General features: G+C 29.8%; 1 protein-coding gene across 1 annotated transcript in view; it reads right to left on the reverse strand.

The window, feature by feature from the left end:
* The window catches only part of Bx (Beadex), a 94,919-nt gene that overhangs the window by 59,390 nt on the left and 17,268 nt on the right, over positions 1-18,261 (reverse strand). The window lies entirely within an intron of this gene.

The raw sequence follows: 18,261 nt of genomic DNA on the forward strand, positions 1-18,261 counted from the left end.
AACTTATAAGAAATGTCAAATCCTATGATTTTAGAGTTTACCTAAAACCAGAGCTTCGAATTAATTAATTCAATTTGAAATTTCAGTATAATTAAAGGGACAATTGACGGGAACAAAAAGGGTGGAGGTTTCTTTATTGAGAATTATGGCACAAAATCCTACTTAAGGCTGTCTAACTTCTACACTGCTCTTCAGGCGGAAATCACAGCCATAATTGGCTGAGGTATTATCGAATATCTGGATATATACACAGAGAAAACAGATTCGTGATAGCAACCTAATTTGTTGCCAATCGAATGATTCTATCTTAGTGACCGAATTTTACAGTTGTGGCTACAATATTTTGGAAGGGGTAACTAAAGTTTGGTTGCCTCAACTGAAATTCTTCTTTATCAACTGACTTTCTGTTGTTAGAACTGAAAAATTCTATGTGTGCAACCGAATCTTTCGATTGGCAACAAATTCGGTTGCTATCACGAATCTGTTTTCTCTGTGTATGTATATTTACTGATAGCAAGGCTGCCGTTAACGGAATAGCGGATGTCTTCACGTCAGCTAGGTTTTCCGAAGAATGTCGGGTGTCCCTAACTAAAATGGGTCCCTGGGCACGATGGAAATCAGGGTAATTGTATAGCAGACGAATTGGTCAAATGGAGTGCGATGATGGATGAGGAGTTGATCGATCCCTTTTCTGGTATTTCCCTTGCAAAATGTAAGATGGTTTACAGCAGATATTATATAAGACTACACAGAACAGGAGGACTAATGAATTCACCTGTATTATCGCGAGGTCGACCTGGCTCGTATAAGATGCCGGCAGGACAAACCTACACAGAGAAAACAGATTCGTGATAGCAACCGAATTTGTTGCCAATCGAAAGATTCGGTTGTAAAATTCGGTTACTAAGGTAGAATCATTCGATTGGCAACAAATTCGGTTGCTAACAAGAAACTGTTTTCTCTGTGTACTTATGGAATTCAATTGTAAGAAAATAAGGCTAAACGATTACCTTAGAAGCTGTCAAAACGAAGAAGAGAAGGAGACTTTGTCCCACCTGTTCTGCAAATTCCCGGCTCTGACAAACTTGAGGAACCGTATCCTTGAAACCCCCTTCCTCTCGTGTTTGGATGAGTTTTCAGGAATGAATCTAAGACGCATTCACTCCTTCATCAGAGAATCTGGTTGGTTCACCTTGGAAACAACGGATGAAGTATAAATATCCTGCTGTTTACTTCTTGAGTATCACAATGAGATCAGTTTTTAATGGTCTTATGAGTTTTTACTGTAGAAGCTGTCAAAACGAAGAAGAGAAGGAGAACGTGTCTCAACTGTTCTGCCAATGCCCGGCTCTGACAAACTTGGGGAAACGTTTACTTGAAATCCCCTTCCTCTCGTGTTTGGATGAGTTTTCAGGGATGAACCAAAGATGCATCCCCTCCTTCATCCGACAATCTGATTGGAAACAACGGATGAAGTATAAATATCCTGGTGTTTACATCTTGGGTATCACAATGGGATCAGTTTTTAATGGACTGATCAGTTTTTACTGTAGAAGCTGTCAAAACGAAGAAGAGAAGGAGACTGTGTCTGTTCTGCGAATGCCCGGCTCTGACAAACTTGATGAACCGTATCCTTGAAACCTCCTTCCTCTCGTGTTTGGATGAGTTTTCTGGGATGAACCAAAGACGCATCACCTCCTTCATCCGACAATCTGATTGGAAACAACGGATGAAGTATAAATATCCTGGTGTTTACATCTTGGGTATCACAATGGGATCAGTTGAGCTGGTTGATGAGTGGCTTCCCATGGAACCTAACCCAAAGTGTCCACATCCTTTAACAATTAAAATATTGCATGGCATCTTAAAATGGAAAAATCTTTATTTTATAAACCCATTGATGAGTTTTTGAAAATAAACTTTAATTAATTAACAATTTACCCCTCGTTCATACGCTACAACATATTATTTTATTCCACGCCACAGTCATTGTAAGTGTAAGGAGTTCGCATTAATGAAATGCATTTTTAATTAAAATGCAATTCTTTGTTAGCTGAAATATAGTTGTTGTACATGTGGTGTATTATTTTTTTTCAACATTCATGTTGCACGAGTATCATATACTTACACACACCATAAATCCAGTTTAGTTAATTTGTTTTCTAATTAATCATTTATTGAGCAAAAAACGAAACCATTCCAATACATTTTCTAAACATCCTTTCATTTTACATCATGCATAAATTGACACCATACTGATGCTGAGTAGTGATCTGTCTCTGAAAGACAAAATTAATTCAAAACATTTCAAATCATTGTAACGGAAACATTAAACGATCGTGTTTGGGCAAATCCTAGTGGTTGGGGAAAACGTTCTAGAGATTAATGGTTAAAGGATGTATTAAAGTGGTTAGTTAATTAAAACAAATGCTGTGGTATTGTGTAAAGTTTTGACAAATCAGCTACATCAGATCATTGTCATAGTATCGGTACATATTCCTTCAAACCTCATTAGCTCATGAAGTCCAAAGTCATCAATGTTCATCGTAGGTAAATAATATGCGAACTTATACGAACTTTTTGAAGACATTTGTAAGTTATTCGTGAATTTTGTCATAAAATAGCTCATCTACCTGAGCTATGTGGAATTGAAGATGAAAATAATCCTCATATCTTATATCCACATAGCCTAAGAGATACATTAAGATATCAGTATACATCAATTGATACATGAAATTCATACCGCAATAGGATTTGGAGGTTTACGAGAAATCTTCCAACCTCATGAAGTTCAAAGGCTTAATTAGACATCCAGTCTGTCGTAAATAATCTAATGCGGTGAATGATTTGTTGAAATCAACAGAATTTGCGTTGCTAATGATGTGGAAGTAATACATAAAACGCTTAATGATGTGGAAATAATACAATATTGGAGAGTCCAGTAACCATCTACTCCTTTCATATTGGATCCTCATAGTCTAAGATATACACTAAGAGATCTGTATACGATACGATTTGGAGAGAGCCAAGATGACTCATTCATCATGTTCTTCCATATGGGATCGGAACTATCTGATTTAAAGATTATTTATACAAATGCAGAATTGAAGAAGAAGAATTGGAGAAGCTTTGGAGAACTTAAACAAACATTTCGGAGAGGGATATGGTATTGAGCATAAAACGTTCTAAAAAGCTTATAACATCCAACTATCAAAAAATTACAGATATAAAAGGTAGGAAGATCGAATGTAAAGTTGAAAAGGAAGATATTTTAATGTAATTAATGACTAAACTGGGAAAACTTAACCAAACAATTCGGAGAGGAACATGGGTTTATGTATAAAATGTTCTAAAATGCTTTTATCAAAGTTCAAAAATTTCCAGATATGAACGGTTGCAAAAACGAATGTTTAGTTTAAAAAGGAACAGGATTCTTAATGTAGTGAACAACAAAGATGGACTATTGCTGATTTTGTACAGTTCCTGCACTGCAGTTTTACATTGCGGATAGTACATGAAATGTTCCGGAACTGTATCAACCAAAAAACACGGCTTTCAATATTTTGTTGCACTGGGCTGGCCCAATAAACTCAAATCAAAATATTGTGTTCCAAAGAAATTGCTTTCATTCAAGAGAAAGCGCACTGTATCTACCCTTTCTTAGCTATGGAATTTGGAATCGTCTCATTACAGTTAACATCAGTTTTTACGCACAAAACTATTTAAATATATTGGAAACAAACCATAACCCATATATAGAAGACCGGAACAGAGTCCTTGACGGACAAATTATGTTGTGTTCGGTTCTTTGATAATAAGAACCAGCTCTAGTTCTAACGGTAAATATGATCGATGCAATTATACATGGCACTGGTAAAGAATGTTCGGTTTTTGAAAAATGTTAAACTTTTTGAAATAAAAAAAGTGCCGTCGATTGCTCACCTAGCTTGCAAAATCATTGGGAGCTACTCAGTGAGCAATTTCAAAACGTTTGCGAGCAGCAGGATTCATTCAAAAGCAGGGAAATATGAATTGAAGCTGAGAAATCTTGAAAGAGGATTTACCCCCATTTTCTCAATATCTGGGTAACGTTTTACCTTCAATTCAAATTTTTTTTGTATGAGAACTATCAGTTTATCGTCACGATAAAAAATAACCAAAGATTGAGAAAATGGGGGTTAGTATGTCTGAAATGCTGCTTGAACGCTATTAAAGAAAATCATTTTTGCACATAATCATTGCATGCGATGAAAAATGGATCCAATACGATAACTCGAAGCTTAAGATATCGTATGTGAAGCCCGGCCAACCAGTCGAATCGAAACCAAAGCCAAATATCCATGGAGCTAAGGTAATTCTCTGTATTTGGTGGGACCAAAAGGTTCCTATATATTGAAATCTGGTTAGACCATCACAGGAAACCTGTACCGAACGCAACTGATTTATTTGAAGTAAGCATTGGCCGAAAAAAGCCCAGAATATAAGGCCAGACATGAATATTCCATCATGACAACGGTCGGCCACATGTTGCAATACCTGTTAAAAACTATTTAGAAAGAAGTGGTTGGGAAGTTTTGCCTCGCCAGTCTTATAGTTCAGACCCTGCGCCCTCCGACTACTATTTGTTTTTATCGATACTGAACGCTCTCTCTGGGATACACTTCACTTCAGAACAGAGTATCCGAAATTGGTTGGATTCGTTCTTGGCCTTAAAAGATGAGCAGTTTTCTGTGGCGCGTATAGATCGAAAAAGTTCATAGCTAAACAATGGCCACTTTGAATAAATGTACAAATGTTTCAAAATATAAGTTTTAAGACATACACCCAATATTACGATATTTAAAATAATCACGAAGAGTATTACAGTTTTTGAATTGGAACCTTTGGAAGTACCAAATTTCACCCAAGAAGTCTTTTGGAACACTATTTAAAAGATTTAAAAAATTTGATCACAAAAGAAACGGGAAAATTAACAAAATTTTGGACAGCATTGAGAATGGGACTTTAGACAAATTAAAATGACTTTCTAGCCGACCAAAAATTTAAATTCTTTTTCATTTATTCACGAATAATTAGCTGTGAGTTCCTCTTTATCGTGAATTCATACAAATTAGTATGACTTCCATTCCAAACTATTTGGTTCACTTTTCTTTCAACATATAGGAACTATTGGGGTACTTAAGGGAAAATAATATCTCAAATATATAAACAACAAGTAATGAACAATTCTGTAATTGATTTAATATACATAGGTCATTATATACAATAATTCATAGCTTAGTTTCTTAAAACCTTAACTATGATATAAATATTTCCAAAGCAAAATTCTCAATTAAGTACTTACATAGAAAAGTTAGACCGTTAAAGAAAACCGTCTAAGTCGAGAGAGGAAGAGAGTGTAAACAATTGAAGTTTATTTACGATACTCGTATTTCAAAGATTAAAAGATCCGTTTGTTGTTTCAAATCAGCTGGTTTCCACTATTGCGCGTGAGAATTTTGTTAATAAACAATTCAATTTTTTTGCATTTATTTATTTAAACAATTTAGCACAATTTTCAATTGATGTGTATTTAATAATAATATTTTTTCTTTCGTATTTTTCTTTATTTCTTTAACTACTAAAAACTTTTGCACACAATTACGTAGTATTGTCTATTATTTTTCACAAATGCTGTATTGAATTTGTTTTCTTGGTATTTTATACGTTAGTTGTTTTGTGTTGTTTTAATGATTGTTCGTTAGTATGTTTAGATGTTAGACGAATCAATGAATGAATTGGTTGGTTGGATGGATAGATAGATGGATAAATGTAGATGTTTGTATGTTTTTTTTAACGCACACGTTAATTGAGATGTTGTTTATTTGCTTTATTTTTTCTATGATTTTCTGCTTTGATTTGCAGACAATTTGAAAGAGGGAAAACTGATGAAGCTGGCAACCACGAGGCAAATAAATAAATAAATTCAAATATGGTAACGTCTGTCAGCGTTAGACAATTAACGCAGGGAAGGAAGTGTTGCAAGTATTTTGTAGTTATTTATCGTTTAAGCGTTGTTAACTGCTAAATAACACATGTAAACGAAGTGAGAATGAAGAATTTTTGCACGTTTTCAAATAATTTGTTGGTTTTCCAAATTTTCAATTTCTGCTGCCTTAAAATGTAATTAATTTTATTTTGATTTTTTTTTTTGTACACTATAAATTTTTTTATTTAACACTAATCTTTTTCACACTTTTCAAATATATGTATGTACCTACATAAGTATAAATATAAACACTTTAAGCGATTTTACTATATTTGATGATGGATCACTAATGACTTTGTGTTGTTGTTGTTGGTTTTTATTTTATTTAGAACAAGTGAGTGAGATAATGACACTGACACTTTCGTAGCAACACTGAACAAATGTCAATTCATTTATTTATATTTTTTGTTGTTGTGTTGTGCGTTTACACTTAAAGTGGTGGTGAATGCACTTGATTTGTTGCTTTTGCTGTGTATTTTCATAAATTCCTTTTAATTTGAATTCTTATTGGTTTGATTTTGTTTATTTTTGCAACAAGACAGAATTTTATATTTATGCACAAAATTTTTCAACCGTTATCTACCGCTCAAACGTCCGTTGGCGCCGACTATACTTCGACGAATGAATTGAATCGAATTGAAAACATTTATGTTGCCAATGCAGTTTTCATTCATTCCTACGTTTCATTTGAAAGCAGAGTGTGATAAAATAAAAATAAATAAACAAATGCAAACAGAGATGATGTATCCTCTCGCTTTCGGAGCATATTTCATGGTGAGACCGGCTTTTTTTTGTTGTATAAATGTAAGTTGTTTTGCTCTCTCTATATCTCTCTCTGTCTTTTGCTTGTGTATTTGTTTGGGGGGGCTGAAATTGTTGTACCATGCTGTCTGTTTCCAATTCCACAGGGGTAATAGTTGTGTGTGAGAGAGAAAATTTATTCCAGTGTAAAATAGTCATTAAAGATATTAATTTTGTTAGAATAGAATCGTATAAATTGGATAATAATGAATTATGACTTAATCAAGCTTAAATATAAGACGAGTAGCAACAAGAGTTAAACATTATAAAATTTCTTTTAAAACATATTTTAGATTTAGGATTAGAACTCTTCCAAATTTTACTCGGCTAAATCTTCCAAGACATAGGTATTGGGATAATTAGTTTGTAATGGATTATTATGATGTTAATAATAAAAATTCCAACCAGAAATAGTTTAGTAGGGTTAAATCAGACTTTCCAATTCACGTCACCTTATTGTGGCATTCCAAAAAGTTCAATTCGGACCAAAAGAAATTAATAATCATTGATCTGCTCGACTTTGACGGTGATGATCTCGCCAAAGTCGTTTACGAAGAAATACCATCCAATGATGCTGTCGGAACAAAATTCACAACAAACAGCAACTTTTTGTGGATGAATTGTCAATTGGTCAACCTCGAATGAGTTGACAACATCGTCCCATAAACGACTTTTGCATTTTGTTTCTTAACAAAGCCTATGAGGAAGCACTAGGATCCAGCAGCGGTATCATCTAAACTTAGAATACGTGAAACAGGATTACAACAGCATATAAAATAATTATTAGGTCTTTATCTAAATCGTCAAGGTATTCGGGGTAATAATTTGAAATGCATGGATATTTCATTCTTTATCATTTAAATATATGAAAGTAAACATGAAATCTAAAAAACTTATGACGAAATGAACTTCTTAGCTAATAAGGAGAGTTTCATATATTCCACTTCACTCCAACTTCCCATGTAGTTTTTCAAAATCTCATGTTGTGCCACCAAATATTGTTGATGTTCGGGAACTGATTTCGTGTAAAGCATCTACATACTTTAAATATGTGGAATAGGATGCCAAATGATATCTTAAATCGTTATGACAAAAGGAAGTTCTCGATCAAAGACAGTTGCATATATTCCACTGCACCCGAACTTCCCATGAAGTTTAAATATGTCTACTTTAAATATGTGGAATAGGAAGCCGAATGATATCTTAAATCGTTACGACGAAATGAAGTTCCTATCAATCAAGGAGATTTTCATATATTCCACTCCACTCGTATTTCTCATGAAGTTTTTTTTTTAAAATCCCTTGTTGTTCCAGCAAATATTGTTGATGTTAAAACATCTACTAATAGGAATAGGAAGCCAAATAATATCTCAAATCGTTATGGCGAAATGATGAATGAATTATCGATCAAGGAGAGTTGAATATTCCACTCGTACTTCTCATGAAGTGGCAGCTATTCCACTCCTCTCGAACTTCCCTTGACTTTCGACAGCAAATATGATTGATGTTCCGGAACTGATATTGCGAAATTAAATTAGAAACATTTGCGAATTCGATAGTAATGCTTGATAGTTAACGAATCTTGGATCTATACACATTAACCCAAAACGCAATAGCAATGAACATTAACTCCCAGTAATACAAAGTTTGGTTATGTGTTAACTAATAGTTATAAAGACAGTTTTCATACAAAAATAATTTTAACCGAGAGTATAACTATTAGTTAACGCATAACCAGGCTTCGTGTTAATGGGGGTAAGAGACATTTCAACAAAAGCGGATTGATCCCGAAGCTCTTTGAAGCAAATGGTTTTCTATTTCTACAGAAAAATCTAGGAATTAGGAAAAACCACCGGCATGTAAATCGTTCTACTCCAAGACTACAATACGAGATCTTACATCACGGCAGAAACATGCGAATATTGAGAACATCGTTATGGAGATTCTTTCATCACACAGCCCTGATTTATAAACCAAAGACTTGATTTTTAATAAATTTGATAAACAATCGAGAAACACAAAGAATTCTCCTCTACGAAAATTAGAGCATTCATAAGTCAACCGATACAAGCGGCTTTTGGAAACACCTCGACTTAGTGTGTCTTTCGCCTAAAATCCGAAGATTTTATTCTTCCAGAACATAGCCGAAAAACATGTCCATCACCACCTTACCATTAGATCATAAAAAATACACAATAATTTTATAGAAGTCATAAGGAAAAGCAACCGTCAAACATGTATAATTATTCTCCGAGACTCCAATACGAGATCTTACAGACCGGGAGATTCATGCGAGTTTTTTTAGAACATCGTAATGGAAAGTTAACGCCACAGATTTCTGATTTTTCAACCAGACTTTCTTTTCTCATGACTTTTAAAGCAATCCAGATACACAAATGAGAACATTCATAGGTTAGCCAAAACATATGACTTTTAAACAAATGGAATTATTGGGTCTTATGGCTGTTTTGTAATCCAAAGTTTATTTTATTCCTGAACATGTTCGAAAACTCAGACACATCTTCATCGTACCATTAAATCTCCCATAGTTCGTCGGAACCATGTGAATTTTTGAGAACATTGCACTGATGTTTCATTTATCATACATTCCTGATTTGGCATCCATAAACTTTTTTTTTTATTCCAGAACATCATTAAAGCAATAATTCCCCAGAAGACATTGGAGATATAAGGAAAGGCAACCAACAAACACGATCATCCTCCTTTACACCAATACGAGCTCTCACAGTTCATCAAAAACAAGTAAATTTTTGGGAAAATCATATTACTGTGTTTTCCAGCATACATCCTTGATTAGACATCCAAAGACTTCTTTTTATTCCTGAAAATTTCTTGGAAAATCTGGCATATCACCTTCGTGCTTCCTAATCGGGAGAAAGCTTTTGGGAAAATAAGAAAAATAAACAGCATACTCTCGCACTCGCAGGTCAGCAATATAAGTGATTTTTTTTAGAAAATCAAATCCCGCATAGTAAAAATATATCGGAAGGATAAATTCCAAGCATGAAGAAACGGTTATTGGTTTCAACATATGTATATGCCTTGGATTTACCTTCGATATTAATTTGATTGATCTAACATACAAGATGCTGAACATGAAGTCACTCCGAACAAAGCTTTCTCCAAAATCAAAGGGTGTTTAAGGGACCTTAATAAGGTCCAGCAGTGCTTAGAGTGTATATAGTTTCAACCGATGTTTAAAAAGTACACAGTGTTAAAAAATAAATTTTAAGCTTCAACATTCTTCACTAACTTTATTAACTCTGTAAAGTACTGCACATTTTTTATTAGTTCTTATAAAAAATTGGAAATTTTTATTCCAAAATGTTCCAGGATGTTCGCTCTGTCTGATCTGCAATAGGGCCTTGAATATCAGTCTACAAAAGTGCTTAATAAATACATACATCAAATATCCAATAAAACCCCATATCAAGTCCCCTAGTAAAGAAAATGAACAAGTTTGTTATTCTCTGGTGATAACAAATATTATTGCAGAGAGTCCACAAACATTTTCCAATGAGAAAATTAATGAACCCTTAACACGTGTTAAATGAATAACGTGTTTATGTACTCTCGTAAGAAACATACTTTCTCTCTCAATAATTTCAATCTCATTCAAACACTCCCTCTCACACTTTCCGGTCGTTTATAATTTTACTTAGGGGTTGTTGTTTTTTTGTTACTCGTGTGTGAAAGCTAGTGTCTATGCTTTGCGTCTGTGTGTGAGTGAAAGGAAATAAAACTTCATTGGTTAATGGCGAAAAGGAAAACAACAATAATTATATGTAGTTTGTTAACAAAAGAGCCTACAGACAGGAGCAGCATAAACAAAACACAGATGCGCAAATAAAGTAGCACCTAATGTGTAGGAGGAGCAACAGTAAAAATACAAAAGAGTATATAAACCGTTATATACAGAGTATTTACCTAAAAAGTAATGTAAATATATAAACATAAACAAGTTGTTGACAAAAAAGGTGACATTCAGCAGAGAAATGGGTGACAAATAAACAGGTAGTTAGTACTATACAGGGAAAGGAGAGAGAGAGTTTGAGTGTATATAAATGCTTTGTTATTGTTTCTTTGTACTAGTGTTGCTAACAGGACGACTTCTTTTTCACATTGTTATTGTGGCGCTTTAATCAATCATTCATTTAAGCTTTTAATTAATGGCTTGGGCAAGTAAGAACATTACAGGATATAAAAAACATTGTAGTTTTTTTAAAGTAAAAAGCATTTAGAAATTAACCCTTTCATTGAATAAAAAAATATTTGTACACAACAAGCAGGGTGGTTGTTTAATTTTTAACCCGTTTATCATTTATCAGCAGCAAAAATAAAGTAAAAATCTTGTGCAGCTTATGGAAATTTAATAATTGCATTTGCTGGCTAGCTTCCTTTTGCTACAATAACTACCAACTACCACTTTGTGGTCTGACTTGTCTAATGACCTGTCAAAATGATGTAAACACTGAGATTTCAGTTCACACCATGAGTTTCAAAATATTAAAAAAAAACAGCATTTTCATTTTTGCTACATTAAAATCTTCTACAATGTGTTTTCTCATAATCTCTGTAAAAGGAAGGGTGGTATTTGAAAATTGTTTTTAATTAATTAACAACAATTTTCATTTAGATATAATTTTATTTTTATTTGTGTTCACCTTTAATTGCATTTAAAATAAATGTGAACTCATTACATGTGTAGTTTTTCACAACTACAGTTTATTGTTGTTCTTTCTGGTTGTTTTGAAATCATTTCTTTTGCTCCTCGGTTGGTTGGTTGGATAAATGTATGAAAGAACGAAAGACTAGCGCATAAATAAATGAATGGATGGATGGCTGGTTGGCCAAAGTAGCTGTGGTGGTATCCCATCAGTTTTATACACCATCATTTATCTTACTAATTTGCCACAATCTAATACATTAAATGATCATCATAAAGAACATTTCAATTAAAATAATTAACAGCAAAAAAAAAGAAAATAATCATACTTAAATACACGTATGTTGGTTACACTGTGGCTTGGATGATAATAAAATTTAATAAAAAAATATAAATTGAAATTTGAACCTACAATTGCTCTAAATCAGGAAAAATATTTTTTAACCCGAATTTTTAAAATTTAAATTTTTTTTAAAAATTTTAAGAATTTTTTGATATTTTATGAAAAATTTTAATTTTTTTAAATTTTTTAACCGAATAAAAATTTAATCGATTATCCAAATAAAAATTTTGTTAGACGATTTAGAAAACTCGATTAAAAAATATTCGAATAATAAAAGTAATTTTCAGAATTTAAATAAAAATTAAATTTGTATCACATTTTTTTTTTGAATTGGTTAATCGAATAAAAATTTAATTGGTTATACAGTAATGTGTTTAAAAAACGAAATTTTTAATAAACATCACTTTGTGTTTGACTAAAATTATTATTCGAATAAAAAAACCGTTTTCAAAAATATTCGAATAATAAAAACCAAATTTCTGAATTTGAAGAAACCAAATTTTACTAGATTTCATGGAAAATTTAAATTTTATTATATATTTTTAAATCGATTAATCGAAAAAAAATTCATTGTTTTATACGAATAATTTTATAAAAAATAGGCTGCTATTTGTGTTTGTTTCAACTTGTTATACGAATACATAATATCAATCGAATAATTAAAACCGGGTTATATCGTGAGGAAAATTGAATTTTAATGGACAATACTTAAAAATACAATAAAAAAGTTAGGTTTTTGTTAAATTTTTTAAAATTAATTATTCGAATACAAATTCAATCGATTATTCGAATAAGAATTATTAACAACAAACATTTTAATAACTTAACCACTATTTGCTTAGCAAAAACAATAATTTATTAGTATGTATTTCTTGTAAATAAAATGTTTATTATATTTTTTAATGGATTAATCGAATAAAAATTCAATCGATTATCCGAATAAAAATATTAATTTTTGTTGTTTTAAAAAAAAATTAGTTTTTAATAGCTATTTTTGTAAAATTATTATTCGAATAAAAATAACGGTTAAACATATTTTTCCAATTAAAATCCCGTTTCAAAAATACTCGAATAATAAAAGCAAATTTCATGAATTTAAAAAAAACCAAACTGATTAATCGATCAAATATTTAATCGATTATCAGAATAAAAATTTAATTTAATGAAGTACAATAATTTAAATAAAATAATTATTCGAATAATAAACCGGTTTCAAAAATATTCGAATAAAAAGCAATTTTCATAATTTAAAGAAATTAATTTGTTATTATACTTTTTTTAATAGATTAATCGAATAATAATTCAATCGATTATACGAATAAAAAAAATTTATTGTTAAACGACTTAAATATCTTTTTTAATAAAAATGTATTTGTGTTTATTTTAAATTATTATTCGAATAAAAACCCGGTTTCAAAACTATTCGAATAATAAAAACAAATTTTCTGAATTTAAAGAAACAAATTTTGAATGGATTAATAGAATAAAAATTCAATTGATTATCCGAATAACAATTTTAATGTTTGTTGTTCAAAAATTAAGCTATTTTTGTAAAATTATTATTCGAATAAAAAAACCGGTTAAAAAATGTTCGAATAAAAAAACCAATTTTATGAAATGGAAAAAAAACAAATTAATTGTATTTTTTAAATTTATTAATCGAATAAAAATTCAATCGATTATCAGAAAAAAATGTAATTTAAAGAAATTATTAATTAACAGCTATTTCCTTGGTTAACAATTATTATGTATTCGAATAAATAAACTGATTTCAAAAATATTCGAAGAAAAAAAATTTTTTTTTTTATTTGAATAAACGAAATTTTTATCATATTTTTTTTAATACAATTGGTCAATTCACAAGGTCTCTTATCATGTCATATTATCATAATGTCCTAATATATCACGACTCGGAAGCTCGGATTAACCGACTCTTAGGCATTCGGCTCGGGTCTCAGCTGGTTATGCAATAAACATAGCATACAGAGTAGTATTATTTTAGAACACTTTTTGTTTGAAAAATAATAAAAACCATTGTGAAATATTAGGACAATATGACATGATAAGAGACCTTGTGAATTGACCAAATATATTAATCAAATAATACTTCAATCGATTATCCGAATAAAAAAATTTTATTGTTAAACGATTTAAAGATAGTAATTTTTAATAAACAGCTAATTGTGTTTATTTAAAATTGTTACTCGAATAAAAAACCGGTTTCAAAAATATTCGTATTTAATCGATTGATTGTTAATCGACTTAAAAACAATATTATTAAATAAACCGCTATTTGTGTTTGTTTATAATTATTATTCGAATAAAAAACCGGTTTCAAATATATAAAAATAATAATTTTTAATAAACAGCTATTTGTGTTTGTTTAAAATTATTATTCGAATAAATATCTGTATTGAAAAATATTCGAATAAACCGGATTCAAAAATATTCGAATAAAAAAAAATATTTTCTTAATTTGTAGAAACAAAATTTTTATTAAAATCCGAATAAAAAAAATATTGTTGAACGACTTAAAAATAACTATGTATATTTATTAATGTTATTATTCGAATAAAAATCCGGTATCAAAAATATTCGAATAAAAACAAATTTTCTTTATTTAGAGAAAAAAATGTTTCTGATATACATTTTTCATGGAAAACAAATTATTTTTAATATTTATTTTTAATGGATCAAATAACAAATCAATCGATTACCGAATAAAAATTCATTGTTATTCGATTTAAAAAACAAACAATTTTCATAACTAGCCTTAAATAAGCTGCTATTTGTGTTTGTCTTTCAAATTAATCGAATAATAAACCCGGTTTCTGATTTCTGGGTTCTTTATGCCGTTAATATTGAAGAAGAAAGGTTAGAAGACGCCGGACAAAGTTCGGGTTTTTTTGTGAAATTTTGGATTACAAAAATATGATTTTAATTTACTTAAATTTCAATATTGTTGGCCAAACATTTATTAACACACCCAGTGTGCCTTTTGCTCAACAAGCATTATAAATGAAGCCTTTTGAAAACAAACGCATTTGAGCACTCAATTAAGCGCAATATATAATTATCTTTTAACCCAAAGTAACAAGGAACAGCAGCAGCAGCAGCAGCAACCAGCTACTTGTACTACAACAGCACACAGGCAGCCAGCCACTCAGTTACAGATACAGAACATGAAATTATGCCCGATGTCAGCCTACGAAATATATCTACAACCAAAATACACACATACATATTTGCTACTTGTAATAAAAATGAGGATGATAATTTCAATGGGAATGATGTTGATGTTGATGTTGATGATGATGATGACGAAGATGCGATGGTGGTTGCTGGCAAACAAAAAAAATACTACAGTACAGAGAAAACAAACTTCTTTCCTAATTATAATTAAACATGCGAACAAATAAGCTAGGAATATCATCTACAAAAATCGAAGCAAAACAGAACAACAACAAAAAACCTGAGAAAGCAACACAACTCTTAGAAAATAAAAACGCATTATTTTAATTCATCCGCGTGTATAAAAGATGCACGATGGTGGTATAAGGAAAAAAATTGGATGGATATACAATGATACATAAAGGCCACAAGTTGATTGCCTTTAATACTCTCGAGTGGTTGAGGAATATCCATCCAGAGAGTGAGGGAGGCAGAGCAAAAGACAAACTCACAACAACAAGTCTATATGAAAATTGAAACATTTAAAAATTAATTCCAACTCAACTCAAGTACGAGTGTGATTTTTTGCAATGGCACATACACGTGCCAGCATGTAATCAAGCTCATCACATGATTGCATTTTTTCTTCATCTAACTGCTAGGCCTGCCTGCCTGCCAGCCGCTTTAAAAAGGAAAAAACAGAAAAAAAAACTTTTTCTGCTTTTATTATACATATTATAATTATTCGGTGAATTAATATACTTTTCAATTAAGCATCCAAAAGCATCCCTGCTTCTTAATAACAGAATACGAACAAGCAGCAATTAATTTAGAAACTAATTAAATGCCATCATTTCTTTACATTTGTGTTTTTTTTCTGCCGGACTTGTGCAATTAGCTTTGGATTTGATGCACGTGGTTGTTTGTAATTATTAGATTGTATTAACAAACAAAAAAAATAATTACTAATTCATTATAACAATAATATAATGAAATTATATTAAAGTGAGTTTAAAATGTTGTGGAGGCACGCCCCCTTAAAAAAGGGGTTTGGAAGTAATTTTAAAATATTTTTTAAAACAACAAAAAATATACAATACAATTGACAATACAATGGAAACTTTTCCAAATATACAATTAATAGATCAAATTCTGTATACCGATATAACGAATAGTAAAGGGAAAATCGTCTTGCCTTTCTCTCCTTACCCCCTATACTTGACAAATATTTATCATAACAATTAATGACGTTTGTTGTCAAGACAAAGTTGTCTGTGCAAAAGCACTAACAACTTTGTCATAACGAAGCAATAATACTAATAAATGGAGACTATACCTGATAATTTTTTTCTTGACAGCCATTTTGACGTTTATCATGATGAAAATTTATCAGGTATAGACAGGGGGTTAAGATTAATCAAATCAATATTTTTATAATAGAAGTGTTTTAGAGAACATATAAATGTAAAATATAAGCGAATTTAAGAATTTCAAATAAGATCTGGTTTCATAAATATTCGAATAATCAAAACTAATTCCTGAAAGAAACCAAACTTTATTAGATATTTCATGAAAAATTTAATTTGTATTATTTTTTTAATCGAATAAAAGTTAACAAATAAGAATGTGATCAAAAACAGAATTTATAATTAGCAACTCTTTGTGAGTGTTTAAAAATATTATTCGAATAAAATTAAATTTTTCGAATAAAAAACCGGTTTCAAAAATATTCAAATAATGAAAAACTATTTTTTGAATTTAAGAATAAAAAATCGGTTTCAAAGTTATTCAGATAAAATTTTTTTCAAAAAGATTCGAATAATTATAAGATATAAAAAACCGGTTTAAAAAATATTCGAATAATAAAAAAAAATTTCTGAATTTTAAGAAAAAAATAAACGTTTTCTAAGTTATTCGGATAAAAAACTTTTTTGTTAAAAACCAGATTCAAAAATATTAGAATAATTATAAGATATAAAAACCCGATTTAAAAAATATTCAAATAATAAAATAAAATTTTTCGAATAAAAACCGGTTTTAAAAATATTTGAATAATAAAATAAAATTTTTTGAATTTTAAGAATAAAAAAACCGCTTTCAATGTTATTCGGGTAAAAGTTTTTCAAAAAGATTCGAATAATTATAAGATATAAAAAACCGGTTTAAAAAATATTCGAATAATAAAAAACAATTTTCTGAATTTTAAGAATAAAAAGTAACCGTTTAAAGTTATTCGCATAAAAACATTTTGTATTAAAAACCGGATTCAAAAATAATCTAATAATTATAAGATAATAAAAAAAAAAAAATTGTAATATGTATGTATATTCTTTTAATTTTTTAATCGACTAAAAAAAACAGAATTTATAATAAACAACTATTTGTGAGCGTGTAAAAATTTTATTCGAATAAAAAAAACAGTTTCAAAATTATTCGAATAATTAAATTAAATTTTTCGAATAAAAAACCGGTTTCAAAAATATTCGAATAATAAAAAACTATTTTCTGAATTTTAAGAATAAAAAACCGGTTTTATTTTTTTTTAATTGATTGATCGAATAAAAATTCGATCGATTATTCGAATAAAAATTTTATTGTTAGTCTCTTCTATTTGTTTAAAATTATTATCGAATAAAAAATCAATCCGATTTAAAAAATTCAAATATAAAAACCAATTTCCTGAATTTGAAGAACACAACTTTATTAGATATTTCATGAAAAGTTAAATTTGCATCATATTCTTTACTTGTTTAATCGAATAAAAATTCAATCGACTAAACATTTAAAAATTTATATGTAATAAAAATGAAATTTATAATAAACAACTATTTGTGAGTGTTAAAAATATTATTCGAATAGAAAAACCGTTTCAAAAATATTCGAATAATAAAAATCAATTTTCGGAATAAAAATTTCGTTCGCAAATTTATTCGGATAAAATAAATTTTCAAAAATATTCAAATAATTATAAGATATAAACAACCGATTTCAAAGTTATTCGGATAAAAAATTATTTTATTACAAACAGGTAACAAAAATATTCGAATAATGTAAAAAAATGTTCCTAATTTATGAATGAAAATAACAGTTTTCAAAGATATTCGTATAAGATTTTTTTTATTAAAAACCGGATTCAAAAATTTTCGAATAATTAATAATATTTCGAATAATAAAAAAAATTTTCTGAATTTGAAAAAGACAAATTTTATTAGATTGTATTTCATGAAAAAC

The sequence above is a fragment of the Calliphora vicina genome, chromosome 4, assembly GCF_958450345.1.
Source record: "Calliphora vicina chromosome 4, idCalVici1.1, whole genome shotgun sequence".
NCBI lineage: Eukaryota > Metazoa > Arthropoda > Insecta > Diptera > Calliphoridae > Calliphora > Calliphora vicina.